Genomic DNA, 16,606 nt, shown 5'->3' on the forward strand with positions numbered 1-16,606 from the left:
ATAATCTGTGTGTCTTTGGCTGTAAGTGTTACCCCAACCTTTCGACCACTGCTCCCCACAAAATTGCCCTGCGCTCTACCCTCTGCATCTTCCTTGGTTATTCCGCTCACCACAAGGGATACCGATGTCTTGATCCTACCTCAAATAGAATCATCATCTCCCGCCATGTTCTCTTTGACGAGACCGCTTTTCCCTTTGCTGAGCATACCTCCCTCCCACTGCTGCGGACTTCACCTTCCTAGATGAATTCCCTAACCCGGCGCCCCTTCCCATAGGGCTGCCGACTGTGTCTCCTGCAGGTCCTCCCGGCGCCACCACTGTTGCTGTACGCCCCCATGCCGACGTGCAGCCGCTTCCTGCGTCGCCAGTACCACCAGGATTTCTCGCACTCCCACGTGTGGGTGGTGCACCGTCCTCGCCAACCGGCGCGCTGTCCGTCACGCCGTCCTCCGCGCCACGCGCGACCACGATCCCCGTTGTCCCCGCGCCACGCGCGGCACCGACGGCTTCTCCCACACTCCCACATGCGGGTCCTGCGCCACGTGCGGCACTGGCTTCTCCACCTGGCTTCCTGACACAGCCATGCGTGGCTCCTGCCTTGCGCGTCTACTCCAAGCGCCCAAAGCAGGTTGCGGTCCCTCTGACAGCACCAGTCGCCCCTACGGCACCGGCCCCGGTGCCTCGGGGTGCCATTGCCGTTCCCCCGACAGTGAACTAGCACAACATGACGACTCGAGCCAAGGACGATTTTTGTGTACCGTCCTTATACCATGCTGCGCCACTGTCCTCGGTTCCGAAGACCTTCCGTGGCGCCCTTGCCGATCTCAATTGGCGAGCTGCTATGGAGGAAGAACATGCTGCCCTTCTCCAGAACCAGACTTGGGAGTTGGTTCCTCGCCCGCGACATGCCAACATTGTCACGGGCAAGTGGATCTTCAAACACAAGTTCCACGCAGACGGTTCTCTGGAGCGCTACAAGGCACGTTGGGTCCTTCACGGCTTCACCCAGCGTCCGGGCATCGACTTTGCTGAGACCTTCAGTCCGATCATCAAGCCCACCACGGTTCGCACAGTGCTCTCTCGGGCTCTCTCTCTCGCCAGTGGCCAGTTCACCAACTCGATGTCAAGAACGCCTTCCTCCATGGCACCTTGATGGAGACCGTGTTTGCAGCTCAGCCCTCCAGATTCGAGGATCCTGCTAGGCTCGACTTTGTCTGTTGTCTGAACAAGTCGCTCTACGGTCTCAAGCAGGCTCCCCGTGCTTGGTGCAGCCGCTTAGCCACGCATCTGGTCTCTCTTGGTTTTGTAGAAGCCAAGTCGGACACTTCGCTGTTTGTCTACTGCCGTGGCACTGACACAGCCTACCTGCTCCTCTACGTTGATGACATTGTCCTCACCGCCTCCTCAACACACCTCCTGCGGCAGGTCATCTCAGCCCTCCAGCAGGAGTTTGCCATGAAGGATTTGGGCAAACTCCATCACTTCCTCGGGATGCAGGTTCAGCGCAGTGTCGATGGTATGGTACTCTCTCAGCGCCAGTACATGATTGACATCTTGGATCGTGCTGGGATGGCCGAGTGCAAACCTTGCACAACGCCCGTGGATACCACCCCCAAGGTCTCTGCTAACCCGTCTGACTACCGGAGTCTTGCCGGTGCCTTGCAGTATCTGACCTTCACACGACCCGACATCGCCTACGCCGTGCAACAGGTTTGCCTTTACATGCACGACCCTCGAGAGCCCCACCTGGCTGCTCTCAAGCGCATCCTTCGCTACATTCGGGGTACTCTACACCTGGGTCTTCATCTTCGACCGTCGACCCAAGATGACTTGGTGGTTTATTCTGATACTGACTAGGCTGGCTATCCCGATACGCGCAAGTCCACCTCGGGCTATGCTGTGTTCCTTGGTGACAACCTGGTCTCCTGGTCCTCCAAGCGTCAGAACACCGTGTCCCGCTCCAGCGCTGAGGCCGAGTACCGCGCCGTCGCTAATGGTGTTGCTGAGGCTTCTTGGCTCCGACAGCTTCTTCATGTGCTCCACATTCCGCTTCGCCGTGCTACCCTTGTCTACTACGACAACGTCAGCGCGGTCTACATGTCCTCCAACCTGGTTCAGCATCAACGGACGAAGCACATCTAGATCGATCTTCACTTCATTCGTGAGAAGGTAGCCATGTGTGTCGTGCGGGTTCTTCACGTTCCCTTGACATCCCAGTTTGCCGACGTCTTCATGAAGGGGCTGCCTTCTTCAGTGTTCTCTGAGTTTCGGTCGAGTCTGAATTTCCGTGGCTAACCACCGATGTTTCGACTGCGGGGGCGTGTTAGCGTGATGTATAGGGTAATGGGCCCAGGTGGTTCGACTGCAACCCTACAGGGTGCGGCGGCTGCCTCCCCCCTCTGGTTTTGGTTAGTTGGTTATGTTTGGCAAGGATCTCCTAGATTAGATCTTTCCTATTCTTAGGGATATCCTTGCCTATATGTACCTGAGCCTTGGGCTCCTCCCATAATCAATGTACTATTTCCCAGCCATACTCTTTCACAAGCTAAAACAAATCCATGCACCAAACATGTTTGGACCTTACAATGCATTGAACAAACAATGTTTGCCAACAATGCCAAATTTCTTACTAAAGGGTAACAAATCCATGCATTGAACATGTTTGGACCTTAAAATGCACTGAACACAACATGTTTGTAACAATGCCAAATATGTTTGACCTTACTATAAGAAACACTAACCCTAGATTATGGTTTGGCATTATATTAATAGACTTGAGTTAACTGGGCCATGCCCATTACAAAGGGGTGCAAGGGTAATTACACGGGGAAAACTCCAAACCCTAAACGGGTATCTAACACCCTCTGCAGTAACAACTCTATCCTATACATATGTTGAGACTGGATCGAAAATCTAAAAATACACTCGACGGTAACCCCTTGTGAAGATGTCAGCGAACTGTAGCGTGGTGGGGACGTTGAGAACCCAAATGTCACCTGCAGTGACATGCTCGCGGATGAAGTGCAGTTGATCTCCACATGCTTCGTGCGCTGATGCTGCACTGGATTGGTGGAGAGGTAGACGACGCTGATGTTGTCGCAGCAGACGAGGGTGGCACACTGAAGGGGGCTGTGGAGCTCGTGGAGTAGCTGACGCATCCAGGAGGCCTCCACCACGTCGTTGGCCACAGCGTGGTACACGGCCTCTACGCTGGAGCGGGAGACGATGGGCTACCGCTTGGCGCCCAGGAGACGAGGTTGGCACCCAGTAACACAACATAGCTCAAAGTGGACCGACGTGTGTCGGGGCAGCCGACCCATTTAGCGTCGGTGTAAACCACGAGCTTCGACGTCAGGGTTGGTCGGAGTAGGATACCATAGTCGAGCGAGCCACGGAGGTAGCGCAGGATCCACTTGAGAGCGGTGAGATGGGGCTCCCGCGGGGTGTGCATATGCAGGCACACCCGATGGACGACGTAGGCGATGTCAGACCGAGAGAAGGTGAGGTACTAGAGCGCGTCGGTCAGGCTTCAGTAAGACGTCGTGTCGGTGATCGAGGGCCCGTCGTCCTTAGAGAGCTTTGCCTGAGTGTCGACATTCATGGAGTAGGGCTTGCAGTCGGACATGCAGCCCCCTCCAGGAATGTCGATGGTGCACTAGCACTTGTGAAGAGACCCTAGGGCCGATGTTCGGCGGTAATGCCGAGGAAGTGGTGGAGGGGTCCTAGGTCCTTCATCGAAAACTCCCGTTGTAGGGCGGTGATCATGCGTTGTAGAAGATCGGCGGTGGATGCCGTGAGCACAATGCCATCGACGTAGAGTAGGAGGTAGACGATGTCCTCGCCTCGCCGGTAGATGAAGAGTGACGTATTCGACTTGGACTCGATGAAGCCGATGGATGCTAAGTAGGAGGCAAAGCGGCTGTACCAGGCCTGCAGCGCCTGCTTGAGGCAATAGAGGGAGCGGTTCAGCCGACACACCAGATCCGGATGAGCGACGTCGGCGAAATCGGTGGGCTGGCTGCAGTAGATAGTCTCTGTCAGAGTGCCATGGAAGAAGGCATTCTTGACATCGAGCTGATGAATCACCCAATTCCAGGAGAGCGCGTGGAAGAGGATAGCGCGAACGGTAGCAAACTTGACGATGGGGCTAAAGGTCTCGTCATAGTCCACTCCGGGGCGCTGGGTGAAGCCCTAAAGGACCCAACATGCCTTGTAGCGGTCGAGGGAGCCGTCCGATGTCAGCTTTTGGCGAAAGAGCCACTTGCTGGTGACCATGTTAGTGCCTAGAGGACATGACACCATGTCCCAAGTGTGGATGGCCAGCAGGGCCACATACTCCTCTTCCATAGCCCGACGCCAGTGTGGGTCAGTGAGGGCGGAGCGAACGGAGGAGGGGACCGGGGAGGCGTCTGATGGAGTGGCAGTCGTATCAGTGGCTAGAATCAGCCGGTCGACGGGGCGAAGAACAACAGCGGCATGCCGAGTCACCATCGGGTGTACGTGCCCGGGGTCGCGGAGGACGGCGACCAAGGGGTACACAGGCGGCTCAGAGAGTGCAGCCGGGACGTCAGTGGCCGCGGGTGTTGCCGACTTCCGACGGTGATAGACGATGGCGGGGTCAGCAAAGCGGGGCGTGCTTGTCGACGGGCCCGGGTTCATGGGTGCCAAGGTAGTTGCCCTCCCACGGTGATGGTAGACGAGGGCAGGGTCGGCGAAGCGAGTCCCGGAGTCGGAGGGGCCGCGCGTGGCGCAAGCAGGATCGGCGGGGCCACACGAGGTACGGGTAGAAGTACGAGCGGAGGCGTTGGAGCCGCGCGTGGCGCAGGAAGGGTTGACGCAGCCGCACGCAAAGGCGTCGAAGCCACACATGGCGCGGGAAACGAGTAAACGACCTAAGGTGAGGTGCCTGGGGTGGAGGGGGTAATCCAATCGGACTCAAGGAGGGAGTCGAGATCGATGGGTGGGGAGGAGCCAGCAAGGGAAAACACATTTTCGTCTAAGACGACGTGACAGGAAATGATGATGCGGTGGGACACGAGATCAAGACAACGATACCCCTTGTGGTCAGCGGAGTAGCCTAGGAAGAGGCAGCGGGTGGAGCGGGGAGATAATTTATGAGCAGTAGCGGCAGTGTTAGGATAGCAAGCACAGCCGAACACGCGGAGGTGGTTGTAGGAGGGAGGCTATGCCGTACAGGGCAAAGTGGGGATTACGGTGGCTCACCGCCTTCGATGGAAGGCGGTTGAGGAGGTGTGCAGTGGTGTGCAGGGCCTCTGCCCAATAGCTGGTAGGGAGAGACGCCTGAAAGAGAAGGCAACTGATCATATTGGTGGTGGTTCGAATCATGCACTCGGCCCGACCATTCTGAGCAGAGGTGTAGGGGCATGAGATACGTAACTGGATGGCACTAGTGAGAAAGAAAGACCGAGAGGCATGGTTGTCGAACACACGACCACTGTCGCACTGCGGGGCATAGACCAGGCGGCGGAACTAGGTGGATACCTAGGCGAAGAAGTGTGTGAGAGTGGTGAATGTGTCAGACTTCAACCGAAGGGGAAAAGTCCAAATAAAATGGGAATAATTGTCCATAATCACCAAATAGTATTTATATCCAGAAAGGCTGAGTACAGGGGAGGTCTAGAGATCACAATCAACCAGGTCAAAAGCCCGCACAGTCCGAGAAGACGAAGTAGTAAATGGGAGACGAGTATGTCGACCTAACTGACAAGCATGACAGAGGACCTCAAAATGTCCTCTACTATAAGAAGAATATAGATTGCTGGAATGCTTGGTCATGATGTCAAGTCCTGGGTGGTCGAGATGATGATGCCAAGTGGTGGAGGTGGTGGTGGAGACCGGGATGGGAGGTGGGGACGCGCCGGTGGAAGAAGGCCAGAGCATGTAGAGGGGCCTGACGCTGTCACATCAGGCGAGGGGTCCTAGTGGCTAGATCCTTCATAGAAAAACTAGAAGGGCCAAACTCAATGGAGCAGGAATTGTCGATGGTGAACCGATGAACAGAAAGGAGATTGTGAGTGATGTGAGAGGCTACGAGAACGTCGTTGAGGTAGAACGGTCCAGGGAGAACCAAGGCACCTACTGAGGTGAGCGACAGAGTGGAACCATTTCCAACAATGATCGAGGTGGGGTGGGAGGAACGAGGTGGCGAGAGCGAGATAACATGCCTGCTGTGGGGGTGGTGTGGTAGGATGCACCGGAGTCGATGCCCCAATCAGGGGAGGGTGGAGCCAACGCCATGGTGCTATAGGCGGCGGCAAGGGAGGCTGTGTCCGAGCTTCTGGCAAGCGAGGACTAGGGGGTCATGGTGGGGGTCCCCAGAGGCGGGAGCTAAGGCGGAGCCTAGGTCGTTGGTGTGGGGGACAGATATCCTCCGGGTCCACTAGAAGGATAAAAGACCTCACGAAAGGTCCAAGGGCCCCACAATTCGTAAGGTCATCCCCTCGTGGGCCTGGGAGGAACGACCAATGGAGCGGATTAGCACAAGGCCGGGTCGGAACAAGCCCGGGCGGCCCAACAAATCCGAGCAGTAATCACAACAGTGACCCGACCTTCCCGCGCAGGAGCCCCATGCAACGGAACCAAGCGAGGATGGGTCGGCTCAATTATAGGAGGATTGTAACACCCTGAATTTGGGGGTATAAAATTTCTTTTCTAACATTCACCAAATTGAGGTGTTACCCTCTCCTATCTTTACTTTCCTTCTCTATTTTCTAAATAATGGAGAATTATTTTGTTATATGTTGGTTGTTACATTCATGTTGTTGCATAGTATTTCTAAGTGCAAAGGTTTATTTGTGTTCGATATTTTTTTTAAACCCAGTCTATTTAAATAAATACGACTTACCCTATTTTTTTGAAATTGGATAATTTATTATTAATGATTTACTACAATTTTATAATATTTTAGTATATATATCTATATTCATATATGTATAAATAAAAGAAAAGAAACACACGCACGTCCCACTCCCTGGCCGCTCAACCTTCATCCCAGCAGGAAGCAACACGCGCTCTCCAGCCCATACGAATCGCTCAGCCTCACCCGCCAGCAGCCTGTTCTTGCCCACGACGCCTAAAAGCTCGCCGAAAGCCCGCACTCGACCTCAGCTCTGCGCGCGAGCCGTCCCAGCCTAGCAGCCTCGCGCGCTAGCGTCACTGCCCTAGCCCACACGTCAGGCCGATGTGGAGCCAAGCGCCGCGTCAAGCCCCGTCTTTGCCGTCACGAACCCCATCTCTCTTCTGCCCCCACACGCAGCAGCCCCATCTATCAATTCCTTTTCTCTCTTGGAACTCCCTCGTCCGCCCAATTAAGCCGGCCACGAGCCCACGACATGGAGCCTCCCATAACTGCCCTCCCCATATTCCCTGTGCGTGAGCACAGCAAGCCCCACGACCAACCAATTCGATGTCTGAGCCGGTCCGGCGAGCAGCCGCACCCGCATGAACTCCAACGGCGCTGCCATAGGGCCGATCCTCGCTCGCTGCTCTAGCAAGTCCCCCGGTGAGCTCTCTTCTTCCTCGGTTTCCCATTCACCACTTGCTTGCAAAGATGTTGCCATGGCTGCACCTAGCAGCCGTATCCCCGTAGACCCCGGCGCGCGGCGAGCTCAGTGCCGAAGCCCCTTCGCTCCGCTCCCAGCCTTCTCCCTGGCCATGGTGATCTGCTCCTCGCAGGTCCCCTGCGCGCTGCCTTGCCGCTCAGTTCGTGTTCCCGGCAAGCCGCTGGCGCTAACCTGCCCCACGTTCTTCCCCAGCCCCAGCTCTGGCGAGCCAACTCTAGCCGTGAGCCCTGCCCCGCAGATGCCTCTCCTTTCGGCTAGCCAGCTTTCTCGTGTAAGCGAGCCCCAACGCGGCTCCCCTTCCCTCCCATGCGCGGCCAAGCTCCTCCCATGGTTGTTGGCCGGCGCCTTGCAGCCCACGGAGCTCCCTTACACGCTGCGCAAGGCGTAGGCGCACACCTCCTTCCTCGCATGCATGCTCCCTCGCGCTATCTTTGTAGATGCCTCCTGACCATAGCCTTTAATCTTTTGGGACTCTTTCCTCGTCCATTATTAAATTGCTACCATTTGACCATCTCTATTCCATTTTGTTATTGACATGCTCGTATCCTTGCATTTTTAATACCCTTATCCCTTAATCTAAAGTACTTACCTTTGTACTCTATTGTCTATTTAAACATTTCAGTTTATGTGTCCATGACCTTCATGTCTTCTGAGATCATTTCTTATTCTGTTGTTAAGTCGCCATCTTTCGGCAATTTCTACGCCCTTGGTCTTGGTATGCTCATACCATTGGAATCTTGCATACTCTTATTTTTGTATGTGCTTACCTTTATATCTCAATATTTGTTTAAGACATTTCAGTTAACGTGCCCTTGACCACCCTTGTTTCTTAATGATCCATGAGCGGTCATTTTATTTTGTATATCCTTGCTAATCTCGCCGTCTCCTTGTAACTCCACTTGGTAATTAATTTTATTTACTTCTACCATTTTGTTGGAACATTACCTATCTTACCCTTGCTTGTTTTCTCCACTTTGTCAGTCTTGCCTTAACTCTGTCCATGGTTATGCTTTTCATCATTACCACCTTTACCCTTATCACCTTTATATCTTACCTTGATGTTTATCTTATACCAGCCTTTAAAATATCCTCTTTTCCATCTCAATCTGAGCATTGTACTGTACCTATTTCTCCATTGGTCGTATCCTCTTCTTTGTCACCTGCAAGTTTTTTAACTCTATCCTTTGTTGTGTTTTGTTTGTCATCTCCCTTACCCTTCTCATCACTCTATCCTACCTTGTGATTACATTATGTCTATTATCTAAAATCTCTAATTTCCCATCTCAGATCGAGAGTGGTGTTTCACTTATTCCGCCCTTGTTCGTAGCCTCATCTTTGCCATGTGCAAGACTTGCTGTGACCCCATTCTTGGTTGTACTTGTACCGCTGGCTCTTCAATGCCTTCATCTTTTCTCCTATACCCTTGTCCGTTGTCGCCTTTGACCCTTGCGACATTGAGGCCTTCTAACTATATGTTTACTTTGAACTTATCCTTTAAAAGTCTCCCCTTTCTTTCAACTTAGTTTGAGAGTTGTGAGTTACCTATCTCTCTCTTGATTTCTTTTCACTTCTTATCGCCTTAAAAAGTTTTGTGTTAATTCCATCCCTTGCTGTGTTTTTATTTGCTATCACCCTCACCTTGTCGTCCATCGATCTTACCCTTGATACTCATCTTTATTCCTAGTTCTTAAAAAACACTCTCTTCTACCTCAATTTGAGAGTGGCCATTTACCTATCTGACCCTTGGACGCACCCTCTCCTTTTCCATTTGCAGGTCCCGTCTTAACTCCATCCTTATGGTACTTATATCCTTGGTTCTTATGTGCATTTACCTCCTCTCTTACATTTTTGTTCGGTATCACCTTTAACCCTTGTAATATTCATACCCTTACCTTCGTGCTGACCTTGAACCTACCTTTTGAAGCCTCCTCTTTTCCATCCCTGTACGAGGATAATGCCTCACCTACTTCACCATTGATTGCTTCCCCTTCTTTGATGCCTCGCAAGTTTTGTCTAAAATACATCCTTGGTTGTGTTTGTCTGTTATCACCTTACCCCTTGTCATCCCTCGATCCTTACCTTGATGCTTATCTCGTACCTGTATTTTAAAGCATCCTTTCTCGTTTCAGTTCAAGAGTGTTGTCTTATCCATCCCACTCTTGGTTGTTCCCTTTTCCTCTATCGCATTGCAAGTCTTAACTTTCATTGAATATCGCCCTTACCTTTGTAATCACTATATCTTGTTGTGATGCTTATTAGGTCTGCTTTTTGGGATCTCCTCTTTTCTATCTCAACTCGAGAGTGGTGTTCTACCCCTTATGCCTTGGTCGTGACCTTTTCTAGGTCGCTCACAATGCTTGCTTTAACTCCATCCTTTATTGTGCTCGTGTCCCTATCCCACACGTCTTGTTCTTCTCCTCGTCCTTCGACAGCCTTAGAAAGTAGTTACTCATGTTTCAAGAAAGACCACCATTTAATTAAAAGGAACGTATAACAACGAGATGTTTGTTGTTGTATGCTTGTGCTGTTTGTCTTTGTGTGATGACTGATTTGCTTCTTTGTGATGAGTGTTGATGTGTTGTGGCCCTTGGTCCGCAATGACATCAGTTCACTAGCTAAGTGCCATAGAGTTAGGTAGTTGGGTGCTCTCCCTTTTCTCTCTTTAATCCATCTATGCTTACCTTTTCTATCTATGGCCTTTCCTCTTGCACCTGTCCGGTTGGCAGCCTCCAACCTCTCTTAATCAGTCAAGATTAGAGTCGGCAACATCTTCACGAAGTGCATATCAACGATCCTGTTAAGGGGGTTAGCCGCTAACCCCGATGAAGACAATGCGATCAACATCAACCAACAAGATTGAAGTGGCGCAGCGAAAGCGTGTGTGGGTCCTAACCCACAGTTCCAGGGATTCTCAAGAATGTTATCAATTGGTCTCGAGTGTCTGAAGGTCAAAGCAACCAGTCCGCAAGATAAGCTGGTAGAGTCAACGTTGAATGGAAGAAACTTTGGACAATCGATGAACCAACCTCATTTTTTTTCTTGCTATCTTCTTCTTGAATCTCGAGGGCGAGATTCTGTTAAGGGGGTTAGATTTGTAACACCCTGAATTTGGGGTATAAAATTTCTTTTCTAACATTCACCAAATTGAGGTGTTACCCTCTCCTATCTTTACTTTCCTTCTCTATTTTCTAAATAATGGAGAATTATTTTGTTATATGTTGGTTGTTACATTCATGTTGTTGCATAGTATTTCTAAGTGCAAAGGTTTATTTGTATTCGATATATTTTTTTTAAACCCAGTCTATTTAAATAAATACGACTTACCCTAATTTTTTTTGAAATTGGATAATTTATTATTTATGATTTACTACAATTTTATAATATTTTAGTATATATATCTATATTCATATATGTATAAATAAAAGAAAAGAAACACACGCACATCCCACTCCCTGGCCGCTCAACCTTCATCCCAGCAGGAAGCAACACACGCTCTCCAGCCCATACGAATCGCTGAGCCTCACCCGCCAGCGGCCTGTTCTTGCCCACGACGCCTAAAAGCTCGCCGAAAGCCCACACTCGACCTCAGCTCTGCGCGCGAGCCGTCCCAGCCTAGCAGCCTCGCGCGCTAGCGTCACTGCCCTAGCCCACACGTCAGGCCGATGTGGAGCCAAGCGCCGCGTCAAGCCCCGTCTTTGCCGTCACGAACCCCATCTCTCTTCTGCCCCCACACGCAGCAGCCCCATCTATCAATTCCTTTTCTCTCTTGGAACTCCCTCGTCCGCCCAATTAAGCTGGCCACGAGCCCACGACATGGAGCCTCCCATAACTGCCCTCCCCATATTCCCTATGCGTGAGCACAGCAAGCCCCACGGCCAACCAATTCGACGTCTGAGCCGGTCCGGCGAGCAGCCGCACCCCCATGAACTCCGGCGCCGCTGCCATAGGGCCGATCCTCGCTCGCTGCTCTGGCAACTTGGCAAGTCCCTCGGTGAGCTCTCTTCTTCCTCGGTTTCCCATTCACCACTTGCTTGCAAAGATGTTGCCATGGCTGCACCTAGCAGCTGTATCCCCGTAGACCCCGGCGCGCGGCGAGCTCAGTGCCGAAGCCCCTTCGCTCCGCTCCCAGCCTTCTCCCCGGCCATGGTGATCTGCTCCTCGCAGGTCCCCTGCGCGCTGCCTTGCCGCTCAGTTCGTGTTCCCGGCAAGCCGCTGGTGCTAACCTGCCCCACGTTCTTCCCCAGCCCTAGCTCTCGCGAGCCAACTCTAGCCGTGAGCCCTACCCCGCATATGCCTCTCCTTTCGGCTAGCCAGCTTTCTCGTGTAAGCGAGCCCCTGCGCGGCTCCCCTTCCCTCCCATGCGTGGCCAAGCTCCTCCCATGGCTGTTGGCCGGCGCCTTGCAGCCCACGGAGCTCCCTTACACGCTGCGCAAGGCGTAGGCGCACACCTCCTTCCTCGCATGCATGCTCCCTCGCGCTAGTAACTCGTCGCATGCGGGGCCCTGCTCCATTGCTCTGCGCGCCCTGCACGGCCACCGGCGAGCCTAAGTAGCCGTGCACCGGTCATCCCCACGCGACCGTGACTAGCAACCGCCCTGTCGTGCGTGCGATGCATGCAGGAGATCTAGAAGAGAAACCAGTCAAGGCACCTATTTCCCCTCCCCATCCTTTGCTGCATGTGCATGCGAGATACTACGGGAGAGAATCAAGGAACCGCCAAAGTCACTCTGCGCTCTTGCCTACATGCAGCAAAAAAATTTGGAAACCGCGAGTGCGTCTAGGAGAGAAAAAAGGAAACTACCGTTGGCCCCAAGCGCATGCAGGATAGCCTCCACGATTCCATGCATACAGCTATCCAATAAAAATATTGCATCCTCACCGTTTAAAAGTTTAGCTATGTGTTGTACCATGTCGCATTAATACACGGTTTAACTTTTGCGTTAGATTTCCGATTTATTCCGTTTCAGTTGCGTTAACTTCTTAATAACATTAACCAAGTATTAGTAACATTGTTTTATTGTAACACATGTTTTAGTTAATTAATTAATAATTATTTGTTTATCCGATGGTAATTAAAATAGCAATTTAATTAAAAACTAATATGTAGTTTTAATCTATGCAATTATAAATACATGATAACATAAATAATGCTGACTCAAATACATAGATCAAATAGTCGTCTAGTGTAAACACAACGTCTATTTAGTAGTTTTCGCGTGTCATTCACACGCTGTTTTTGTGACGTCGTCGTTCGTTCGCGCGTTCGCGCCACACATTTTGTTCACTTGTTGTCGCATGTCGTTCGCGCGCCGTTTGCGCGTCGTCCGTGCGCTAAGTCGAGAGTGTCCACGCGTCGTTCTGCACTATGTAGTGCTATTTTGCGCGCCGTGAATTTGTCTCACTTAGGGTCGCTGATGTTATTTAATTTGCTTATTTAACTGACAGCTGTTAGAGTAGCAGACTAATCGAGATTAAATAGTAGTTATAATTTATATTTGAGAAATGTCGGATTAAATATTCTAACTAATACTTGCTTAGTGTAAACACGCTAACCTCTTGACTGTAGCTTCGACTATCGCGTTTCTTTTCCCCGCATAATTGTAGAAGCGCTCTCTATTTTATATTGCTCGCTTTTATAATATTTTATCTTGTATGGTGTAATGTTCTTATGTAAGTATATGTTTGCTTGTGCCTGTTTATATTCGTTGCGCGACACGAATAGACTACGATCCATTCCGAGCTTCGAGGAATCGACGGTCAAGCTTCGGCGATCAAATGATCCAGTTCTTCGAGTTCTACGAGATCGAAGACCCTGAGCATCTGTTTGGTGAAGGCAAGTGTCCTTTGACCCATTATGTCCCATTCACTTTTAATGCACTGTCCCACATTACTTAATTAAAACCTAAGGATTGACTAGCTTTCTATTTACCTTATCCTTGTTTACCTTTTGGGTTATCATGGTTAGCATTATGCTATTGCTTTACTTTAATCAATGAACATGATGTGAGTACTTATGATACTATGATGTTATCCCGATGATGTTCCTGTGATACTTTAGGGGGCTCAGGTTGTTTCCTGAGTGCCTCTCCGTAAGGACCTGTTTGGGGAGTGACAACCCGGGATAATAGTGCAACCATGAGGGTGGAATGGGACACCCTTAGCTGATTAATTAGAGGAACCAGAGGAGTAGTTGGCTTCGCCGAAGGGCCGTCAATGGGGTCCGGGCACAGTACTTGCTCTGCCGAGGCTGGTTGCAGAGGTTCTTGATTTGGTTTTGTTAGTCACCCTTCCTTTGGGGAGATGTACTGTGTTTATCAAACTAGAGAAACCTAACGGGCGGCTATGACCTCTGGGAAATCTTTGTAAAGGCTACGTAGTGATACCCTGCCAGGCCACCTAGGTAGTGGTCAATGGGGATTAGCTCTCCCCGGGCAGAAAGGGAATCATGACTCGTGGGTAAAGTGTGCGACCTCTGCAGAGGGTTAGAAACTGATATATCAGCCGTGCTCACGGTTATGAGCGGCCTTGGGATCCTCTTTGATTAGAGATACTTGATCAGAGATGGTTGGTTTACAGGTGGTGACAAGGATGATGGTTATGACTATGGTAATGGTAAGTGGTATTCTTTCCGTTTGGGAAGGGTACTTTGGGTTAATAACTTGGGTTAATGTTAAAACCTGGCTCTCAATTAATAATAATAACCTAACCAACTAAAAGCAATTGCTTGACCTTAACCCCAAATAAAGCTAGTCCACTACAGCCAAATGGGACATTTGCTGAGTACGTTGATGTGTACTCACCCTTGCTTTCACAAAACACCAGGTTGCCTTTGGTGCAATCTATGCTCAGGTAAAGAAGAAGGCGTCGAGGTGAATCTCCAGGAGTTCCAGGACTTCAACGAGTTCGAGGATTAGGCTAGCGACCTCCCCCAGTCAGCTGCCTGTGGTGGGTTTATTTACGTTGGATACGTTTCTGTTCTGTGTACTTTGATTATATTATGTAAATGACTCTAGTCTTTAATATTATTACTTATCTTTATTGTTATTCGAAGCATTGTGCTATGATGAGTCATTTATGTAATCGCCGTGTACGTGAATTTCTGATCCTGGCACGTACATGGTTCGCATTCGGTTTACCTTCCAAAACCGGTTGTGACAAGGATAGACTCAGATGGTTCACTATTTCTTAGGCACACATTGTTATCATATCTGCATGTAATGCCCCACGATCGAGTATATAAAGCCTAGGGGGCACCCCTTCAGATAAATCACTCATTACTTAGCCATCCACCCTGATCTCTACGTTTTCCAGTATTAGAGAATTCCCTTGTAACCCATCACATAAAGCACTCTCGCCAGGACGTAGGGTGTTACGCATCTCAAAGCGGTCCGAACCTGTACACCATTGTCCACTATTGCTCGTGCGCCCAGCACGAACCATTGAGTTATAGTCGGTAACATTGTCCTACTCTTAAAAGCACCTTGAGGGGTAACCCTGGGTGCGCGGTCGGACCCAAAACACCGACAGCTGGCGCGCCAGGTAGGGAGTGTGTCGATCCAAGCTAGCTCAATGGCCCTCACCTTCCAGCACAAGATCATCCTCCGCCCCGGATCCATGTTCTGCTTCGGAAGTATCTCATCTATAGCGGATGAGGATGGAACTCTGCATCGCATCGCGGATCCGCCGGAGAGAAAGTTTTCCTCAAAGATCTCCAAGAAAATCGGAGCAAAGCAAGAAAAAGCGCAACCTCCAGTGCTCCGAAAAAAGATCACCTTCAGCAAGCTAGGAGCCGAGGGCCCTTCAGCCCGGAGAACTCCGCTGTCCACCTCTCCGATGGAGGAATGGACACAGATCACAAGGAAAAAGGAAGCAAAGGATCATCAAGCTGGTCTTTCTGTGCCTCCATCCTCAAAGGAGAACAGAAAGAAGATCGCCGTGGCAGCTGCTCCATTCTACCCCGATGTCCTCTTCATCGGGAGAGTGGAATCGGCCCCCATCTCCAACGACGAAACGACCGCACCCGGAGAAGAACCTCCTCAGCGGGAATTCTGCCGACGAAGGAACTGACGCCGAAATATCCGGCGACATCACGAGGCCGGAGAGCGGGACCCGGTGCAACCTGTATCACGAGACGAGGTCTCGGAGATGGGAGAAACTTCGGAGGAACGTGTCTTCAGGGAAAGAAGGAATTCCTGACGACGCGATCGTCGACGGGCTCAAGAACAGGCCGAGCAGGAGACAAGGCAACGTCGGGAAAATCCACTCTTCGGGCGCAACCTGAACCCCGACTTCGCTCGAGCCATGAACACGCCGAGTGAAGTCGGTGGAGCATTGGCTCGGATAGCTGATGGCCTCCCCCGGACTCCCGACGCCGAGGGCTACCAGCGGCTATTCACTCAGGCAGCCAATCATCTTCTACCCCTCGCTCACCCGCCGAATGATCTACGACACGCCATCAACAGTCGATGGGACGCACATAGCTCCATCAACGCTTCGCGCGAGCGGCGACATGAGAACGAGATTCGTCGCCGGGAAGAGTACGACCGGGATCACGACATCCCAGCACGGAGTCAGGCTACCAGGACCGAGTCGGCCACGACTTCAACTGGTGGCACCACCCGGGGACGGTCGAGGCACCACGACGACCACTCCCCTCCCCAGGACAGACAACATCATCGACGATAGGAGGACACATGTGGAGTATCAGCGCTTACTCTACGTCTCAGGGTCATTCAATGGCCCCCTAACTTCAAGGTATCCAACGTCGACAAATATGAACCTAAGCAGGACCCGGGAGGCTGGCTGGCCGTCTACACCACCGCTGCCTGAGCTGCTGGGGCAACTGAGGACATAATGACAGTGTACTTGCCTATCGTCCTCGGGCAAGACGCGCTGCAATGGCTGCGACACCTACCCCGACACTGCATCGACGACTGGAGCGACTTCAGTCGGCGCTTCACCGCCAACTTTCAGTCTCTCTCCGACAAACCGGCGCAACCATGGGACCTCAAATCCATCAAGCG

The sequence above is a fragment of the Zea mays genome, chromosome 3, assembly GCF_902167145.1.
Source record: "Zea mays cultivar B73 chromosome 3, Zm-B73-REFERENCE-NAM-5.0, whole genome shotgun sequence".
Taxonomy (NCBI): domain Eukaryota; kingdom Viridiplantae; phylum Streptophyta; class Magnoliopsida; order Poales; family Poaceae; genus Zea; species Zea mays.